Genomic DNA, 7,760 nt, shown 5'->3' with positions numbered 1-7,760 from the left:
TCGAGTCAGTGAGCAAGTGAGAGAGAGAATGAGTGACTCAGTGAGTGAATGACCGACTCAATGAACAATTGACCGAATCAGTGAGTGACTGAGCAAAGTGATCGAGTGAGTGATGGAGCTGGAGACCGATGTATTGAGCAAGCGAGCAATGTAATGAACAAATGAGAGAGCCGGTATGATAGCGGAGGATCGTGTAAGTGAATGAGTGAGTAAGTGAGTGAATGGCCGAACCAGCTAGTCAATGTCCAGGTCCCGGGTTCGAATCCCACCATCACCGTAGTGGTGTGGTGGTTGGCTGAAGTTGCTTTGCTGTGGTTCCCAACTTCAAGGCGCGAATGCGAGCCGATCTCCCCTTTAAAAAGACTCGCCACAGAGTGCAACAGACCTACAAACAGCACAAATGAATTCAATCATAACACATAACTCACTTAACTTCTGATGGTGGCACATAACACTACATACGCATTCAGACTGTTAGACTACACGCGCACAGTTGCACTTCCGGCACAATTCACTAGGTAGTAAATCGCCCATAGATGGTGATAGACCTGAGTTGTGCTCGGTTTGAAAGCTAGTCAGTGTGTTCCCGAGTTGCGTAGAGGTAAGATGCATGTCTTGCACTATGAAGGATACCGTCAAGGTCCACGGGTTCGAATACGGGCATAGCAAGTTCTTTACCTACCGAGCCTGGGACGACCAGTGATAGATAGCGCATTTATTCCCCCCCCCCAACTCTACTGGTTGGAAATTGCTGTATGGTGATATGTGTGTATGTTAAAGCAGTCAGTTAGTGAGGGAGCCAAAACATTGTTTACAGGCAATCTGTGGAATTTACGATTCTAGATGGTTTTTCAATATAGTGCTAGATTCTTTTTACCTACATAATATGGTGTGTCGGCGGAAGTAGAACCCATAATTAGAAGACCACTGTCATTGACGTCAATAAAAACTCCAAGGTTCATTTTAGAGGCATTCTATGTTTTTTGTTTTTGATTGTCACAATTTTACTGTTCGTGGATTGTGCCGTTTCCTCTCGCAAATTGAGTTTTATTTCACTTGGAAATACCAGTAACATGAATTGCCAAGTTGGGTACAATATTGATATCACAGGCATGTAAAAAAAGTACTTTAAAAGTAACTCCAGCAACGGCACTCACTTTGCTTGAATGTTCAATTACATGAACATTAGGCATCGAGTGTATACCAAAAACATACATTAAGTGGCTCCGCTTTCCGTGGAATACGTGTAATATCGTTCTGAAGCGGTACCTAATAGTCATAAAAAATTCTAAAAATGGATGTCTTGGGATTCCAGTGCAGAGAATAGGTAGTATCGGTTCAACCTCCTAACTGTAGCCTACTCGTGAGTGTTTGGAAAATTCACAGAAAACAATTCACCGTCACACAAGATACCGAGATCGAGCAGATGAGCAAGTGAAAGATCAAAAGACTGGTCATTGAGCAAGTCAGTGAGTCAGTGAAGAAGTGGGGGAGTAATTAAACGGGTGAGTTGACCGAGAAAATGAGTGAATGAGAGAGCCAGAAAAGAAGTGAGTGAGCAAATGACCAAAAGAGTGGGTAAGCAAAAATCGAACAATTCTGGAATTATTTCCTTCACTAATTTTGAATTTACATCGTTTCTGTAATTATTTCTTTCATCAATACTGTAACTATTCCTTTCATTAATTCTGAGTTTCAATCTGAATCATTCAATTCTGAAATCATTTCTTTCATAAATTTCGTATATTATCAGCAATTCTTGAATTATTTCTTTCATTAATTTTGAGTTTTCATAAATTCTTCAATTATTTCTTTCATTAATTTTTAGTTTTCATAAATTCTTCAATTATTTCTTTCATTAATTTTGAGTTTTCATAAATTCTTCAATTATTTCTTTCATTAATTTTGAGTTTTCATAAATTCTTCAATTATTTCTTTCATTAATTTTGAATTTTAATAAATTCTTCAATTATTTCTTTCATTAATTTTGAATTTTTATAAATTCTTCAATTATTTCTTTCATTAATTTTGAATTTTTATAAATTCTTCAATTATTTCTTTCATTAATTTTGAATTTTTATAAATTCTTCAATTATTTCTTTCATTAATTTTTGAATTTTTATAAATTCTCCAATTATTTCTTTCATTAATTTTTGAATTTTCATAAATTCTTCAATTATTTCTTTCATTAATTTTTGAATTTTCATAAATTCTGAAATTATTTCTTTCATTAATTTTTGAATTTTCATAAATTCTTCAATTATTTCTTTCATTGACTTCTAAGTTTTCATAAATTCTGGAATTATTTCTTTCGATAATTCTCAAATTTACGTAAGTACTCGTGTCATCTCTCTTATTAATTGAAAATTTTCTTCAATTCCAAATTTTCATAGATTCTTGTGTTACGTCACATATTTCCGCGTGCTCATATTTTTTCTATACGAATTTGTTTCAGCAGCCATGTTATACCCTGCAACTTTTTTAATGAATTTTTGGAATGCGAAATTTTTGTCCCCAAACATATATAATATCGGGACCAAAGGAACCCTCCCACACAAACATTTTTGGGACCCTAAGTTATCAAAACGCAAATTTCGAACATTGCCAGGCGTCTTGCAAAGGCGTTCCGCCTTATATAACACATAAATAGTGGTCATTCCGCCACAAGAGTGACCACGTACCGTCAACGGAAATACAGTTTTTTTCCCCCTGTAGGTATGTGCCGTATTCTCTATATTTTTGTCCTCCCATCCGTACTATTAATTTTCTCCCGAAAAGGAAATAGTTTTTTATCTCCGCTTATAATCTCTGTCTTTTTCCCCTCTCTCTCCCGTCCTGGATCAGATCACGATCTCCCGGAACACACACACAAGAATGTCATTTCTCAGAAATGTTACATTCCCTTACTTCAAGAATGATACATAGAAAAGCTCTCTCCTTTTTTTTGTTTTGTTTCGTGACGCTTTCCCAAGATCTTCTCCACAAGACGGGAAAAAGAGCAAAAATAGACTTAAGAAATGTTCGAAGAGGAGGAAAAAAACACAATATGTCGGAAAAGAAATAAACAGTTCACACAAAAGAAATGGTCGAATTGACAAAGTAATGGCTAAGAACAAATAGAGGAGAAAAACCAGGAAAAAAAGGGCCTCGAGACGCACTTATTACTGTGGTGACAGTGGCGTATGTATCGGAAGAACACACAGCTGTGGACATTCCTAATGAAGATCGGGACTGGCGTTACGAAAGAAAAATTCTCTGTTGAACTACTTCCAATTCTACTTTTGTTTCTGTTTCCTTGGCGGTCTTTTTTTTTTTTAGCACAACCGGGAGTCCAGCCGTGTCCTTCTTTATATTGCGATTGCTTCGGCCAATCTTGGGTTGGTTGGTGGACGCAAATTTTCCATAAAACGTATTTTCGAATTTTTAAATTTTCAAAATACTATGAAATTTTCTGCGTCTGACTGTGTTCAAGTTTTTGTTCCACTCTGTACTAGGAAAATAATTTTAAAATATTTTAATATAAACTGCTACCAGGTATCATGAATGCCAATGCTTTCCACTAAAATGCTTTTTTTGGAAGCTTATTGTGTTTCTTTCCCCCGAAATTATTCCTTTTAATGTATAGGGTGTCCCATAAATCCGTAAATAATTTTAAAATTGATAAAGTTGAAGGAATTAAGTACATTTGAATGCAGTTTGCGGGAAAAGTCACTCTCACGAAAGGAAATTTCTTCAGGTTCAAAAAATATTTAATTCCAGTTTTGTCCATAGATCACGCTGCATGGAAAGCAAATCGTGGAATTCCTTCACAGAACCTTTCTTCGATCGCTCTGTCAGAGAAATGAGCCATTAATATTACGCTCTGTAATTTATAGGACTCTGATTTGCTTTTATCTAACGACATTGGTATTCCCCTTTCATGAGAATAACTTTTTCACAAGCTTAATTCAAATATACAAATTCCTTAAATTGTTATTAATTTTTCAACTACTTACAAATTTATTTCACGCCCTGTATTTACCGGAAAATACGCGGAACATGACAAATATATGAAATGAATATCTGTATTTTAGTCTCTAAAAATTATCATAATATAGTTTATAATGTGTAAAAATAACGTTCATTTTTTATTTCAATGAAAAATGAAATTCCAGTAAAGCCTTGCTTAAAACTCGAGAAGAAATGGGACATTTGTATGAAAAATTTCCGGACGACCGATCAGTGCCGTCTTAAGGCATAGGCCCACCCGGGCACGTCCCGGGATGCCTCAAGCGAAGAGGGGCCTCACAAAAATTAGATCTGGTTGAAATTTTCGAAAATTTGTTTGGTAGGGCCTCAGAAAAATCGATTGGCCCGGGGGGGGGGGGAGTCTACGATACTCTTAAGACGTCCCTGCGGCAGATTCGTCTCACGCACAGGTTATCGATATTGAAACTGTTCGTTAAGGCCGCTACACACTACTCTGAGTTGACGTGTTCCCACGTGACGCCAGAGTACTGTGTAGCGGCCTTTATCTATTTATATTTATTTATTTTATACAATATTGTCGGCCGAGGCCTATACAAGAGAATGGGTTTGGGTTGATATGATACAGATGGTTTTTACATTATGAATAAAATTAGCAATTGTTGGGGGGAATCGCAATAGCTGACACCTTAGTTGCAAAATGGTCATATATGTTACGTCCAAATACCTCTTCCAATATAGTAGACCCCTCTCGATAACGGACGCACGTGGGACTGAAAAGTTTTTCCACTAACAGGGAGTGTCCGCTTATGAGGAGCTACGACATACAGTGGAACCTCATGTATACGACTTTCACATTCAAACGGCGTTTGGCTTAGGTCGCAATTGGCTGAAGAAGATGAAAAAATCCATAAGATTATCAGGCTTGTAATGTTGTCTTTCTTCACACGCATCAACAAACAAAACCGACATATTATCATTGGATATTCACCATCCTGGATCATAGTTATGTTTCAGTTAATTCAGTAATTAATTAACGATTTATCATATCCGCCAACACGAGCTTGGAATTGAACAGAATCTTGGTTGAATACGATAAATTTGCACAGAATATACAACCTCTGACAATAAATTTCGGTGAATGAAGTCAGAACGGCCGATCTGGCAACACTGGCGAAGCAAAACGCTGCACATGCGTAGCGGCAGGTGTTGACCATCTGCCGCCACCGTTGTTCAGTTGAGCGTCGTTTGTGTTCCGTGAAAGACTTGTTTTACAAAGTGCTTGTTTAGTGCGTTGGTTCTTAACTGAGAACAGGAAAATCAACAAGGAATTTCTACCTGAGGGAACGACGATGAATGCTGCAAGGTGCATTGAAATTTTGACAAGTTCCATGAAACGTCTACGCAGGGTACGACCTCAGTACGCACAGCAAGGTTCATGGTTTCTTGCTCGCCCTCACACAGCCAATTTCGCCAAACAGCTCCTGGCAAAAAAGAGGGTGGTGCAAATTGAACATCCACCATACTCACCAGATCTCAATCCTCCAGACTTCTTCCTATTCCCACGACTCAAACTCGCTTTGAAAGGGAAGAGATTTGATGATATTCCTGACATCCAACGAAACGTGACGAGGTTTTTGAACTCCATCCCAAAAGAAGACTTCTTGCAAAGTTTCCAGGACATGTATAGGAGATCTCAGTGGTGCATAGTAATGGGAGGTGACTATTTCGAAGGACAGTAAGGTAACTTTCGTTAACATTTCATCTACGTTAATATTACAGGACTATTCACCGAACTTTATTGTCAGAGGTTGTACAATAAGGGAGTTTCTTGATTTTACTGCCCGCTATTGAGAGCATCCGCTAACGGGGAGTAAAATACAACAAAGCCGCGGGACCGGGGATCCCCATGAACGGGAGGGAAAGTTCCACTGAAAGTATCCATCAGGTTCCATATGACTCCTCTCTACGAATAAGAAATCATATCACAGAAATTAAAACCCTCCTTGCCACACATGTTATACTTATAATTATTTCATTATCAAATACGCGCTTCCATTTACAAATTTACGCTAAATCAAACTGTGACTTCAAGGAAAAATAAACACATGTTATGGCACTTAATGTGATGAAAACGATTACGTAAAGTAAAAGCGGCTGATAGCGTATATATATAATAATCGTTTTATTTTTTCTCTTTTACGTCAGCAAAAATTCCACTTCAAAGGCTCTCTCTCTCCATCGCGTACACGTAAACCGCAAATCTTAATTATAATCCCGATTAATAGCTTTTTAAAATAATTAAATTAGCTTCTGAGAGAATTTTCCGCCCTCCCATAAGAAAAAATATATATCAAAGGATATAATACACTCCTTAGCCAGCGAATTTCTGTCTCATACATTAGTTATTGAGCCGATCTATTCAACACAGTCACACACCACACACACACGCACGCAACTTATGATGCCAAAAAATGTATGTAATAGTAAGTACGTATGTATATATAATGCTGATGAAGTGCTTCCTGAGTTGCCTGTTAATAAATAAAGGAGAGGGAATTTTTGTGGATAGTTTCAGGAGTTAATTAATTTGCCTTTGAATCCCTTCGAGATTCAATCATTGCTTTTTACGCCATCATTAATGGATATCCCGTTTGCTGTTCAGGAATATCATAAAAATTCCTCAGCATTTCTCAAGCAAAAGAATCAGTATAAAGGACCTATTAAAGCAAGATTTACCGAAGTCCCAGACATCTTCGAAGCTCCTACAGTCTCGTAGCTTCTTGTTGTTTCAAGGCAACTGTATCTGAAAGTTGACTGGGTTGTAGAAGGGGGGGGGGGGAATAGTTAAAAATGGGCCTTCCAAGTCCAAAATTCAGAATACTTTCAACCAACCGACCGGCCTCCGTACTATCTATCCTAGTTAAAAAATAATCATAATTTTCCATATAGAACCGCTCACAACCCCGGACGCAAAGTTGCAAAGCAACTTACTTCCTTTACCTCAAAAGAGGCAGGCTTGTGCCGGAAAAAGTTGGCAAAGATTAATAATAGCGGCCCCCCTTGCCCTGTGCTCACAAGTATCAAATCACTCGCGTCGTTCTCCCTATGAAGACAGCTATCAAGTCGATTTAACGTACAAGCCATTTGGCTAAAATTGATAGCTGAACCGAATGACCAGGGAGAAAAACTGCACGTGCGCCCAGTGGCACATAAGGGCCGGGGACCGCAGCTTGCGATTTCAAAAGAAGTTAGGAGAAGACTTGTGTGGCAAGTAAGAAGATGAAGTTGGCATGTTGAGGTGGAAGATTCGAATGATTTAAATACACGATACGTACAAAATATATACAACGCCTCCACTGTGACGGGAAACGAGGAGTCCACAGTCAGTGCTGAGTAGTTTTGCTTCTCTTTCTTTTTCTTACAAAATATGCAATATATACACACACACAGGTGAAAACACACAGAGCCTCCACTGCGACGGGAGTAATCAAACAGAACACGTTCCGTTCACAGTGCTGGGCTTACCGGGTCACTATTTGGAAGTCCCAATTGTCCTCAGGCAAGAATAGGCCCAGCTATGGCTTACTACTAGTCGCTCCACTTACTAAGTCATATTTTTGCTCTTCCAAGAGTGACTCATTAACGAGGTTTGACTGTATATTTAAGGGGTGTATGTCAAAGTCATCTATTGAGAAATCACCTATACAAAATTACAAAATATCTGGGCTTTTCAATGCTGAAATAAGAGACTTTTTAACAGGCTATATACCTCGTCTGTGCCGCTAAGAGGC

This window comes from Pholcus phalangioides, unplaced genomic scaffold (assembly GCF_987345545.1).
Source record: "Pholcus phalangioides strain wild (caught in Gottingen) unplaced genomic scaffold, Ppha-v1.0 ptg000018l_1, whole genome shotgun sequence".
Classification (NCBI taxonomy): domain Eukaryota; kingdom Metazoa; phylum Arthropoda; class Arachnida; order Araneae; family Pholcidae; genus Pholcus; species Pholcus phalangioides.
This window is presented reverse-complemented; position numbering follows the sequence as displayed.